Raw genomic sequence first — 14,381 nt, forward strand, 5'->3', positions numbered from 1 at the left:
ATGTAAAATAAGCACACAAATCATGCCAATAATTTTTAAATATTTAACATATTCTTGATACAAAATAGAATTGTTAGAGCTATCATACAGAATTAGATTTTTTCTATGCAATAGGAAACAGAGAAGGGCTAAACTAACAATCCAGGTAAGTGAGTTACAGAACAACAACAACAACAAAATACATGGACAAAAAAAAAAAAAAAAAGAAATATACAGCAAAAGATAAAACTAAACAGGAGTAATTAAGCCCAGAGAAAAGCTATAAAGTTATAGAGGCAACAAATTACTAAGTAAAAGAAACTAACCTAAAAAGGCTACATGTTATATGATTCTATCTATAAGACATTCTTGAAGATAAAACTAGAAGGGTAGTAAACAGAACAACTGTTTGTTACAAAGGTTTTAGGAGTGAAAAAAAGTTGAACATATGACTCACAAAGGATGTTTAAGGACAGCAAACTATCCTGAATGATAATATACTTGTGGATACATGACATTCCACATTTGTCAAGACCCACAGAACCATACAACATAAAGGGTGAACCTTAATGTATGCAATTTAAAAAATCATTTAAGATGTCAAGGAATACCAGAATGGAATGCAGACCAGGACAAACTAATCTAACTGTATTATAAATCCAATAACCTGACTGAATGGAGTTAAGGGGGGAAAAAAAAAGTGCTGACCTACCTAATTTTAGCACTTAGTGGAGACTGTAAAGCTAGAGGCAAAAGGAACTATACATAAGTAGTGTACTCTAGTTGGTAAGTTCTTAGACCCCCATGATAAGAACTGGGGTTAACAACTTGAATCCAATATTCATATATATTGGAATTAAACAAGATAACAGTGCTGGTATAGAAATTTCTCATTGTTGGTGGGGTGATTACAAAGAAGCAAAGGGAGAGTTTTAGCATGACCCATGTAGTACTACATTAGAGTTGGCAACACCAGTATGAACTCATTTGTGACTTAATATAGATACAGATAGATATCTGTGCAAATATTTATAGATGTGCAAAAAATTATAGATGTTTGTATAAGCACCTGTTAATTTGCACATATATTTCTCATTGTTTTATCAGTTGAGAAGCCCTCAAAGCAAAAACAATGTAGTAGCAACAATTACACCCATCACTCAGATCTTGAGTTCTAATACTATTCCCCAGTAAAAGGAACCGGACAGATTCCTTGGAGAAAATGGAGGCGGTTGATCCTAGGACTGTGGCAGGAAATATACAAGATAGCCTGAATTATCTTCTAGTACCAGAAAGCAAGAAAGTGTTAAAAAACAAACAAAAGGAAAACAAAACTATGGAGGCATGTTAAAAGAATAAGGTGTCAACTCAAAAGAACTTTCAAGAGCCAAGAGATAACAGTTTGAGCAACAAAAGAAATTGTGTAGTATTGGATTACAATCAAAATGATAAAAAAAAACAAACAAACCATGAGCCCATACCAATATAAATAATAAAAAAAAAATAGAGGCATTAGTCAATCTGTGCTACACATGAAGTCACACTGTCTCCAAGTATAATTAAGTGCCCATGGATCAGTTCAGAATCCCAAACTAAAAGGCCGATGCTGTCCCCTCCAAAAAATCAGTATAACTCTCTACCTCTTAAGTGTAGACTGCAAAATGACTTCCTTCCAATAGGTACAGTGTGGAAATGGAGAAAAGATAATTTCATAAGAGTTCAAGTTAAAAAAATTAAAATAATAAACAATTTTTAAAAATTTAAAAAAGTGTTCAAGTTCAAGAAGGTGACTTAGGAAGACTCTGAAATCACCTTCTCCATAGAAAACATCAAATTACATCTAATAATAGAACAATTCCTGCTGAAGATCTGAGGGCTGATTGAACAGCTACTGAACAATGAAAGATAGAGACAATGACAAGTGAACACCAAAACAGAGTCATGGTAACAAAGGGAACTCTCACTACCAACATGGCCAACAGCACTAAGGAGGGACCATACTGATGAACTGGGAGCAGCTCTCTTGGTCCCTGGGCACAGAAAAAAAGCTGTGGTTTAAAAGAGCAACAGCATATAAAAGAAACAATGTGAGAACACCACCAAGCAAAGTTCTCCAGGTTAGAGGGATTGAAGAGTGACATGGTTTACTTCTCACCCCGTCTTAAAAGCCTAGACTGGAGGAGGGTTTGGACAACATAATGAGCAAATCCAGTGTTTCAGTAAGCTTGTGACTTCACCAAATATGTGGTCCACAAGTCCACACCAGCCCTAGTTGTGCTGGGACACAGAAAAAAAAGCCTTGGTTTAAAAAACCCTATCTCTGAAACTAATAATACGCTATATGTTAACAAATTGAATTTAAATAAAAAATTATAATTAAAACAATAAGGTGTCAGGTTCTCAGGGCAGCTGGCTCACTCAGTTGGTAGAGCATGTGACTCTTGATCTCAGGGTTTTCGTTTGAGCTTCATATTGGGTGTAGAGATTACTTAAAAATAAAATGTTAAAAAAAGAAAGCACGTCAGGGTCTCTTGTACATTTTCTGCCCTGGAGTCAGCCATTTCCCCCAAAAGTCCTGGTTCATTTTACTGGAAAATGGCACTTAGAGACCATCAGTCTAGTCACTAAGAGTGCTAAAAGGCAAAGAAAATGTATTTTTTAAAGAAAAACAATGATATAAAAGTTCATACTGATAATTTCCCATTCATTTTTAAGATTATAGCATCTTTACTAATTTGATTTTTATATTTGTACCCCATTGTTTTCCTTTTTAAAATAAGCATTTTATTTTAGACAAGGAGGGACAGAGAGCACAGGTGCAAGTGGGGGGAGGGAGAGAGGGAGAGACTCCTCAGACAGACTCCACATTAAGCACAGAACCCAATGCTGAGCTTGATCCCATGACCCAGAGATCATGACCTGAGCTGAAACCAATAGTCAGACACTCAACTGACTGAGCCCCCAGGTGCCCCTGTATCCCATTTTTCTTAAACTGAAAATCTTGGTTCCTGATGATATTATCACAAATATTTGATTTGTTCTGTGTGTGTAAAAAATGTAAATATAAATTAATAAACATAAAGAAATGACCAAGGAACTGTGGGGACACTCTCTCCCCTCCACCTTAAAAGCCTAGATTGGAGCAGGGCCTGGATGCAGTAAGAGTTGGGTTTGAATACCATAATTAGAATGTCCCATACTGTATAGTCCTAATGCCATAATGAGTGGACCTAGACATGATAACTGGTAGGCCCTATCTTCACAGTGATCTTGAAACCTCAGCAAGCCAAGAGTCTTCAAGTCCACACCAGCTCTGGTCATGCTGGGGCACAGGAAATAAAAGCCACAGTTTAAAAGGGCAGAAGAACTGTGAGAACATTCTCTCCTTCTCTACCTTAAAAGTCCAGACCAGGGGACCTGGATGGCTCAGTTGGTTAAGCACTTGACACTTCATTTTGGGTCAGGTCATGATCTCAAGGCCCTGGGATCAAGCCCCATGTAGGGCTCCATGCTGAGCATACAGGCTGTTTGGAATTCACTCTCCCTCTCTTGGTGCCCCTCCCCACAAGGTTGCACATGGAACACTCTCTCTCTAAAAAAATATATAAATAAATAAAAATAAAAATGAAGAGCCCAGAACAGTCTGGCTCACAGTGTGTTTGTGACCTAGTCAGCCCAGGGTCCATTAGCCCACATCAACCACTGTGTAGTGCTGTGGCACAGAAAACAAGCCATCGTTTTGTGTTTTCCATTTTATTTTGTTTTGTTTTTAATATTTTCATCATTCATTCACTTATAGTTTTGAAAATTTGTCTTGCATTTATTTTCTTCTTTTTGGTTTTGTTCTTTATTCTTTCTTTTTTATTCTCCTTTTTTAAAATTTTTTCTTCTTTTAATATTTTTTCTTTTACAATTTTTTTCTTTACCCTTTCTGTAAAAGTCACGATTTACTAGCATGCACAGCAACAGCTCCAGCCAGCCAGCAAAAGTCACGAAACACATACAATCTATATAGGGACACTATACACAAGACCACTCTTCAAATTTACAAGAAGTAGTCATTTTGCCTAATCCATAGAAACAAACAGAAAATCAAGAAAAATAGGGTGACAGAGGAATATGCTCCAAAAGAAAAAACAGGAACAAACAAATTCAGAAAAAGAACTAAATGAAACCAAGACAAGCAACATGCTTGATAAAAAGATGAAGGTAATGGTCATAAAGATACTCCCCAGGCTGGAGAAAAGAAGAAAATAATTCAGTGAGAACTTAAAGACATAGAAAGTATTAAAAATAACCAATCTGAGTAAATTAGAGGATGCAGAATAACATATCAACAATCTGGAAGAGAGGGTAATGGAAAGCACTCAAGCTGAAGAGAAAAACAAGAAAATAATTTTTAGAAATGGGGATAAATTAAAAGGTCTCTTGAACAACAACAAGAGAACCAACATTTGCATTATAGGAGCTCCAGAAGAAGAGAAATGTATAGAAAACATACTGGAGGAAAAAGATAACTGAAAACCTCCCAATCCTAGAGTAGAAAATAGGTATCCAAGACCAAGAGCTTTCCCTGTAAGGTCAGGAATATGAAAAAGATGTCCACTCTTGCCACTTTTATTCAACCTAGTAATGGACATCCTAGCCACAGTAATCAGACAAGAAATAAGAGGCATCTATATTGATAAAGAAGAAGTTAAACTGTCACTATTTGCAGATCATACTACCCACAGAAAATCCTAAAGACTCTACAAAAAAATCTACTAGAAGTAATAAACAAATTCAGTAAAGTGGCAGTTACAAAATACCCAGAAACTGGTGGCATTTGTACACAATAACAACTAAGTTGCAGCCATAATTGTTTTTTTTTTTAAATCTATCTATCTATCTATCTATCTAATCTATCATCTATATATCATATACAATTGCTTCCAAAAGGTTAAAATACCTCAGAGTAAACTTACCCAAGGAGGTGAAAGACCTGTACTGTGAAAACTATAAAACGCTGATAAAGAAATTGAATATGACAGAAACAAATGGAAAGATACTCCATGTTCATGGATTGGAGGAATAAGTATTGCCAAAGTTCCAATATTACCCAAAGCAATCAACAGAGTTAATGCAGTCCCCACCAATATAATAATACTTTTCGCAAAACTAGAACAAATAATACTAAAATGTATATGGGATCACAGAAGGCCCTGAATAGCTAAAGCACTCCTGAGAAAGAACAAAGCTAGAGCTAACAGAATTCTGGATTTCAAGATATATTACATATGTCTTATCATATAATCATAATATTATATTTGATTTTTGTAATCAAAACAGTATGGTATTGGTAGAAAACAGAGAACATAGATCATGAAACACAAAAAAGACCCTAGATATAAACCCATATTTATATGCTTAATTAATCTTTGACAAAGGAGGCAATGTACAATGGTAAAAAGACAGTCTTTTCCATTAATGGTGCTGGGCAAACCAGACAGCCACCTGTAAAAAAACAAACAAAAGAAGAAAAAAAAAACTGAAACTGGACTATTTTCTAACTCCATACACAAAAGTACACTCAAAAGTGATTAAGGACCAAGAACATAAACAGTAATTCCTTCCACATTTGCTATACCAACATTCTTGGGGATCTATCTCCTCAGGCAAGGGAAACAAAAGCAAAAATAAACAATTAGGATTACATCAAAATGAAAAGTTTTTTCACATCAAAGGAAATCATTAACAAAACAAAAAGAAAACCTACTAAGTAAAATATATTTGTAAATGATATATCCAATAAGGGGTTAATATTCAAAACATAAAGAACTTATGCAACTCCATACCCCCCAAAAAATCTAATTTAAAGATGGGCAGAAATCTGAATAGACATTTTCCCAAAGAAGACGTACAGATGACCAACAGACACATGAAAAGATGCTCAATCTCACTGATCATCAGAGATATAAATCAAAACTAGAGTGAGGTATCACTTCATACCTGTCACACTGGTTAAAAACAAGAAGGCTAGAAACAAGTGTTGACAAAGATGTGGAAAAAAAGGAACCTTCGTGCACTGTTTGTGGGAATGCAAACCGATGCAGCCACTGGAAAACAGTATAGAGAGGTTCCTCAAAAAATTAAAAATAGAAATACTACATAATTCCATAATTCCATGGTTGGGTATTAACCAGGGAAGACAAAACCAGTACTTGAAAAGATAAATGTGCCTCTTGGTTTATTACAGCATTACTTACAGTAGCCAAGATATGGAAGCAATGTAAGTGTCCATCAATAGAGGAATGGATAAAGAGGAAGTGATATCCATCACACACACACACACACACACACACACACACACACACAGGAATATTACACAGCCATAAAAAATGAGATAATGCCATTTAAGACAACACAGATGGACCTAGAAGATATTATGCTAAGTTAAATAAGTGAGGTTGAGGAAGACAAATACCATAGGATTCCACTTACAAATTAATTCTTTTCATTACTTGATTCTTAAGAAAATGAATAAACAAAGAAAAAGCAAAATCAGAACTATAAATATAAAGAACAAACTGATGGCTAACCGGAGGGCGGAGGATGGGGGGTGGGAGAAAGAGAAAGAGAGGTGCAGGCTTCCAGTTATGGAATGAGTCAGTCATGGGACTAAAAAGCATAGCATAAGGAATAGAGTCAATGATATCGTAATACCAATCTGTGGTGAAGATAACATAATGTGTGAATGTGCCAAATCACTGAGTTGTACATCTGAAACTAATATTACATTGTGTGTCAAATATACTCAAAAAATAATAATCAAAAAAGCCTTCAAGATACAGAAAATTGACAACCACTACGTCAGTCTCATCAGTGATATGATGACATGATAAGAATGGCAGTTTACTTCTGTAATCTTTTGTTGAGAATGGTAGTTTACCACTCAAACCTTTTTCACAATAAACCTTAAATCAGTCTAATTGTAAGAACAAACCATATCCCCAGGAGGGGAATTGTACAAAATATCTGAATAGTGCCCTTCCAACAAGTGAGGTCATGAAAAACAAGGAAAATCTGGGAAACAATCACACTCCAGAGAAGCCTAAGGAAACATAATGACTAAATGTAATGTGGTCTTCTGGATAGGGTAGGATTCTGGAACAGAAAAGAGATGTTAGGTTGGGAAAAAAAAAGGAAATCTAAATAAAGAGTGAACGTTAGTTAATAATATAAATATTGGTTTACCATTTTAATAAATGTACTTACTAATGAAGATCTTAATAATAAGAGAAACTAACTGTGAATATGTCGTAACTTCCCTGTGGATCTGGAATATGCAAGTTATTTTAAAACATACTGTAGGCTAAACACTATATATTTTGTCTGCATTTTTACCTACTGGATATATTTTTCTCCCAAATTTCCATATGAGAAAACAAGTCCAGGTAAAGTTTTGATTACATGCTCAACATCACATAATTGGTATGAATTCCACCGGGATCCAAAATAAATCTTCTACAAATCTAAAGTCTGGTCTCTTTTCACTGGCCTGCTGTAATTAATGAACTTATGCCAAGAGAGACATCCTTTACTTAAGGGCAGTTTTTGTTTGCCCTCCTGAAGCAATAAACATTTGGCATTATGAGTAATAATCAGATTGTGAGGTCATGTAATAAAGGAAATGATAACAGTGGGGAATTATAGATTAATGAGTAATGTATAACAGAATTACCTTTCTTGCTTTATAGGGTTATCACCATTCATGGATAAAAATGATAGGACTTCTACATTTTTTAGTCTTATTATTTTTTAAGATTTTATATATTTACTCATGAGAGACACAGAGAGAGAGAGAGGCAGAGATACACACACACAGAGAAGCAGGGTCCGCTCAGGGAGCCCGACATGGGACTCGATCCCAGGACCCCAGGATCATGACCTAAGCTGAAGGCAGATGCACAACCGCTAAGCCACCAAGGTGCCCCCATTTATTAGTCTTAAATGTACACATGAATGATGGAGCAAATAATTGGTACTCAACAATATTAATTAGAATTGAAAATTTTGCCAAAATGCCAAAGATGATTTCACATCTTTGACGCCTTTGAATTATCTGTAAAAATTTTTAAATGCTTACAAACTTTAGAAACCTCATACATTCAGATTATTCTCTACGTCCTTACCTTTACAGGAGAAAATGTAATTAAGGAAAAAACTGTGGATCATTATGACTTTTATGTATCTAACAGCACTGCTCAATTTAAATGCATGCTTTTTACTTTGACTTTTTAAAGAAAGCAATTCATTGATTAATGATGGTTGAAATTTCCTTTCTCCTTGTGTCATTCTAATTCTTGAAAGTTATAGCAGGTCAGAAAACATCTGAGTGGTTTGTTCAGGAGCCAATTACTTTTATGAATACATTAAGAGGAAAAAAGTTCAGTATATCACCAGAATTTAGAGGAGGATTAAAGTGAGGCTTTCAAATGCTTCCTTCTCAAATTGCCCTTATAAAAGGAACATAAACACTATAAATATTTATATGTTGCATGATCATTTCTTCTGAATTTTGAGGTATAGTATATTTTGAAACTAGTATCAGATAAGCAGTTTAATTGACATGGATACATACATTAAGCTACGCTAGAGGTCAACGTATTTGACCCTCACAGAAGTTCAAAATTATTAAAAAAAAACATTTTATATGAATTGTTACTCCACTTGAAAGTGAATACTAGTTACTCTGCTGAGTTTTATAGCCAATAAAATAGCTAATAAAACAAAAAACATATAGAGGAAAAGTAATTCAAATTTAAGGATTTTAAAAATAGTGTTTCGTATATGGCTACCAACTGAGTTAGGCAAGAAATTCTAATGTTGGAACTTTCTAATGATATTCATAAGCATAAGGAACATAGCACACATTTATAAAGTCTTCAGGTAAAACAGCCAAGAAAGTCATGTCCCTTCCCGAGGCTAATTCATTAGCACTTCACCTATGACAGTCACCAGCATTAACTTTCAAATGAACTTTCCTAACTGCTAAAAATAGTAGGAACAATTTATTCCTGGAATGGTTTTTGCATGTTGAGTATTCATTTTAATATCCAAGATAATGCATTGAAGATATGAACTAGTATACCCAGATCCTTATGTGTCCAGATATATTCAGAGACACTTCTTAATGATTCTGAATAAAAATTAAGTTACTAAAAAGAGAGGTGTTCTTATATGGATGATAATCTTCATAAACAATACTGCTAATAAATTACCCATGCAAAACCTCCATTACATTTTGAAGAGCCAATATCCATTATTTGTCCCGTCATTTAAGCCATTCATTAATTGTGACCTCCATCTCAACACGACGATGTTCACAATGGCATGCACCATTAATTATGTATGAGATTTGTTCAACATTTTTCCCTGAAAGTGTTGAATTTTCTAACTATACTAATAGCTTTCAATCTAGTAAATAATTCATAGGATTAAATATCTAAGAAAAACTTATATATGAATAAATTCAATATTTTATGGGAGTGAAGTATTGTCATTATATCCCTCTCATTTGTACAATATAATAAGGTTTGCCAAGCTGTTTTACATGGTGTGATACATTTAAAACTGTGAGCTATGCACTGGGAGGCATTGCTATTTCTATTTCAACAAACAGAATGAAATCATAAGAGAGGTGGTTAGGGAAAGGACCAAAAAAGTAAAAGAGTCGAATAAGCGCCATAGAAGGCAGCATCTGTTAATGAGGAAATATATGTGAAGCCTTAGTAAAATTCTTGGGAGGCTGTTCTGCAGGAGAATACTGACTGATGTAGTTTTCTTACCTAAATGAATCCAATGGATACAGTTTTTAAAGGCTTGACTTTTAGGTCCCAGCTTTTTGAAGTTTCCCCCTTTCCTTTCTCTACCTTGCCTGCAGAACAGTAAAGCACCCTGGTCACCTCAGATGAGCAATATTTTCTATGTGCCCACAAGACTGCGAGGGGGGCATGTGAAAATTGTGGATACAGCAAAATGAGATTTGGTTCCCCCAAGTTATACATATAGGCAGTTAGCATTTATTAAGTCCTGGCGCTGTATAAAGTCCGCAGAGCTAATGCAATCCTCTGTTCCACACTACAGTCGAGAGTTTACAATTCAATACTACCAAGCTTTCAATTTTGTTACATAGTAGGAGATAATAATCCTAATCATTAAAACCAACTAGTGGAAAGGCACTGCAGTGGTTGTTACTTGGCATTAAAAAAACTTTTCTTAAAAATTACAGGATCTTAAGGATAATAGGTTTTTTACTAATCCCATCATTACTGGTTTTATGCTTCTAATATCTTCATTTTAATAATAATTTTATATTATGTACTTGTTATTCTACTATTCCTCATGATTTCTGAAGCTAATAATTGACATATTAGCGTACCAAAAAATTAATTCAATCTTATCATTGCCAACTTTTTGCTGGAACTGCCATATCATCAGTCAGAGAGATTGAGGGTAGGAGTAAAACAAAGAAAGTCTAATAGTAACCTACAATTTATTAGCATTACAATGACTGATTCAATAGTCTTTAAAAAATACCTGTGAGTGAAGTATATGGCTGAAAGTCATAAATGCAAATTTGTGTTGTTAAATCCAGGTACTAATTACAGGTAGCTACTTTATAAGTCTGTTCCCAGCATTTGCTCAGCATTTATGGATAATTTTACATGCCAACAAAGGTCATGCAATCTTTATTGATTGTAAGGTGCGCACATCTCAGGAAGTAAAGTTAAAAGAAAACTGTCTATGCCAGAGTAATCAGATCCAATGGAAAAAAATTTTTTTTGAAAGAGCATCTACAGTAAATACCTACATAGTAATCATTATGACAGCCAATTCACAAATTCACCTTCTGTGTTACTAAGCTGGAGACATAGGAGATAAGCCTTTTTAAATTTTCCATTGTCTTAGTTACAGATTTATTTTAGGAAATGTTATTACCAGTTTTTCCATCTATTTTTTTAACAAGAAGAAATCAAATTTTCTCATGTTTAAAATGATGAATATAGGAATTCTTGGAACATGGTAACAGTGACAGAAGCCAATTTTGAATCTTTCTTAATCTGCACCTAAAACAGTGCGTTTGTGGACAATATTTAAACAAACTTGACTGCAGTGTCTCTCTTCAAAGTACAGAGTACAAAGGAGTAGAGCTCATTGAGAGTCACAAGACCTCCCTGGTACCAATATCTGAGCATGAAGACCCGAAAGAGGCGAACTCCAAAAGAAGAAATAGGTATTCATTGTAATATGAACCCAGGCAAGCTGAAACATAAATATATACCTTATTCTTAGAAGGAGAAGGCACCTCTGCTACCACAACGCGAGTAAATGAAGAAAAACATGGTTGGATTCAGTTAGCAAGAGGTTCTATGTCCCTACGTCAGTGTTGATATGACAACCTAATAATTGTTCCTGTTATCTAATATGTTATGCTTCATTATTTACTCTCAACAATGCTCAGTGAACATCCTTCTGGTTAAATTTTTGTAAATAACCATCTTCTTTTTTTTTCCTTTAGATGAGATTGCTGTATGCCTGAATCAAAGATATTCAAATTTTTTGATATACTATCTTTCAGCAAATTTAAATCAACTTGTATTACATCATCCAGCAGTGTACCAAAATGCCATGCTTCCTAGAACAATCCAAAAAATAACACATATTTACTGACTAAATATATTAATGATAGATAAAATTAGTATTAGACCAGGATCTTTGGGAATTAGTTGTTACAAAATTATATTGCACTACCAGTGCAGGAAATAATGCCAAGACAAGTATTCACTTTCCTTTGGAATCACTGAAATTCAGAAATTATGAGCTTTGCAAATCTTTACACAAAACTTCCTGCTTATTAGTATTTGCTATATTGAAGCTGTGATTTTGAGGTTACAAGTGAAATTTTTATTATTCCATAAATCAATTAGCTGGGAATCAAAAATCTTGGCATTAAAATTGACTTTCCTTTTCTCTCATAATCTGTATGAATCTTTTAATCTATTAGCATCTAAAATTTCGCCAAAAACAACATACTAATAGAAGATTTTGAGACAAGGGCCTTAAGGATATCAGAATTGATAGAACTGAAAAAAGTCTTGAGTAGATTAAAGTGATATTTCACATGGAACCCTCAAACAAATCAAAACATGTTAAATTGCTTTTTATGAAACTATTTTTATGGTTTTAATACAAACATGAATGTATATTTATCCCTCGTTCCTTTGAATGGTTGATTAAGCTAGAAAAGTAATATGATATTTCAGACAAGTAATGCAGCATGATACATTTTGTAGACTTTCTTACCGTTGGCAAATGAATAGTTCAAAATGTCATTTATCATTAAAATTATTAATAATCTCTAAAACCTATAAAATCAAAAACTTTACAGATGATTCCTCTTTATCTATCAGTATTAAAAATAATACCTACTCAAGTAATTTATAGGATAACCTTATTTCATTTCCAATTTAAATATTATATTTTACTTCACATGATATACACCAAACTAATTTATAAATTTTATGGGTGTTTGTACTGGTTATGTGACAGTGTTCACATGTTACTTCTAAATGTTTTATCTGAAATATTGTCCAAGCAATTTCTTTCTTCTTTCAGTGGTCAAGGAGCTATAGCTAGAAATTTGATTCAAATATATTCCCTTTTGAAATACGATGAGGTCGTTATTTCAGAATGAATTACACCTTGATAGGTGAGGACTTACTATTAAAACTGGGAGATCATAGGAATTAAATTGGAATCTTCTAAAATTGATGATTTCTGGTTCCCTGCCTCATACTTGTGACTACTTTGATGGGGCTAGAGTGAAGATAAGGATTCTGGTTAACAAAAATCTAAATGGTATTTTCTGGTATATCAGATTTGAGAATCACAGACAGAGGTCTCTAGAGAATAATATATATGTGTCAATAATTAAAAAAAAAAAAGGCCAATAAAGCCTGTTGTTGACATCCTTCCACAAATCTAGGAAAAAGGAAGTGAATCATCCTCGGGGTTCTTGACTTGAGTATACAGGCCTGAGAGAAAAGATGCCATTTTTGAGTTTGAAAACTAGTAAAAGAACCCACCTTGGATAAAAATATGTTGAAATCTGAGGATTCAACAGCAGAGCCGTATGAAAACTTTTGAGGAAACAAAACACGAAAATGATTATGGTGCTCTTAACATACATAACTCAAAGTAAATATATTAACCATTATAGACATAAGGTTATTTTAAGTACGTTTTAACCTTTCACATATTGACTTCATTAGTGTCTCTTAAAATATCAAATTCAAAATTAGTTTAAAGAATTACAACAGTTGTTCATTGAATACCTAGGGCCATAATTTCTTAAACTATATTTCTAGTCTTCCTATTTTGATCAGTGATTCTAATAACACATGTATTATAGTTCCTGAAGCTGTCCTAAAAGTTACTGATTCTCTGTATATTTTATTTTTTGAGTAATTTTTCTCTTAGTTCCATTTTGCACAGTTTCTATCACTGGGTCTTCAAATTCACTAACCTTTGCCTCTGCAACGCCTCATCTCTCATGAATTCCCTACAGTAACATTTCATCCCAGCACTATGACTTTTACTCCTCAAATCCGTGTACTTTTAGATCTTCTATATATCTCTAAAACATGTTCAATCTTCTTACTATTTGAACTACTAGGACACTGTGTACTAACTGATTTGATATCCCTTTCTACTCTTTCTAACCCCTGACTTTTCATCATTGGTTTGGTTAATTCACTTTTCTCCTCATTTTGGGTAGTTTCCTGTTTTTTATGTGCTGGGTAATCTTTGTATGCCAGACCTAGTGATTTTTAATTTGTTGGGTGCTGGGTATGTTTTTACTATTATTATTCTTGAGCTTTTTGGGGGATGCATTTAATTATATGGAAACTGTTATGCCATTGCCTTTAAGATTTTTCACTGTGGACTGAAGCAGTATTTTGTCTGGAGTTTATTAATCTTAACTATCGGACAAAATCTGAGTGCTCTGCCAAGTGTGTTGTAAATTATGAGGTTTTCCAGACCAACTAATGGGAACAGAGTCTATTCCTGACCCTGTTTGAACGCTCTATACTGTTCTCTTTAAGCCTTTTTGGTGCTCTTTCCACAGCCTAAGTAGTTTCCCCACATGGTTGCTCTCACCAGTACTCTATTAAATATTATTAAGAGGGCATCTGCAGACCTCTGGCCTGTTCTCAGTGCAGCTCTCCATCTCTAGTATCCTTACCTGAGAATTTGCTGCTTGGGTTCCCCTTTTCTATCCTGTGCCCTGGAAACTTCTTTCAAGGCAGCAAGCTGAAACTATTGTAGAATTTGTCTTACAAATTTCCTGCCTCTCAGAA

The sequence above is a fragment of the Vulpes lagopus genome, chromosome 22 (assembly GCF_018345385.1).
Source record: "Vulpes lagopus strain Blue_001 chromosome 22, ASM1834538v1, whole genome shotgun sequence".
NCBI classification, from domain to species: Eukaryota; Metazoa; Chordata; class Mammalia; order Carnivora; family Canidae; genus Vulpes; species Vulpes lagopus.